The sequence below is a fragment of the Arachis ipaensis genome, chromosome B08, assembly GCF_000816755.2.
Source record: "Arachis ipaensis cultivar K30076 chromosome B08, Araip1.1, whole genome shotgun sequence".
Lineage (NCBI taxonomy): Eukaryota > Viridiplantae > Streptophyta > Magnoliopsida > Fabales > Fabaceae > Arachis > Arachis ipaensis.
The window spans coordinates 106,250,402-106,250,632 of record NC_029792.2 but is presented as its reverse complement, the minus strand read 5'-3'; the positions used below and the strand labels follow the sequence as shown (position 1 = coordinate 106,250,632).

The window sequence follows — 231 nt, the reverse complement described above, 5'->3', positions numbered from 1 at the left end:
TTAAAATATATATATTTTTAAAATGAATCAATTAAACAAGCTCAATAGACACCAAAAACAAAATTAAACAAGCCCAATAAACACCCAAAAAAAGAAATTAAACAAGTCCTGTAATGGCTGAAGCTTGTGTAGTGTACTAATGGCAAACCTATTTGCCTCCTAAGATGTCACATCAGGTTCGATTTGCAGCATTAGCTAAGTTGTGATTAAAGAGTTGTGTAGTGTATAAGG

General features: G+C 31.6%; 1 protein-coding gene across 1 annotated transcript in view; it reads right to left on the bottom strand.

The window, feature by feature from the left end:
* LOC107611364 (cyanogenic beta-glucosidase-like) overlaps nucleotides 1-231 on the bottom strand; it is a 3,125-nt gene that overhangs the window by 1,553 nt on the left and 1,341 nt on the right. The window lies entirely within an intron of this gene.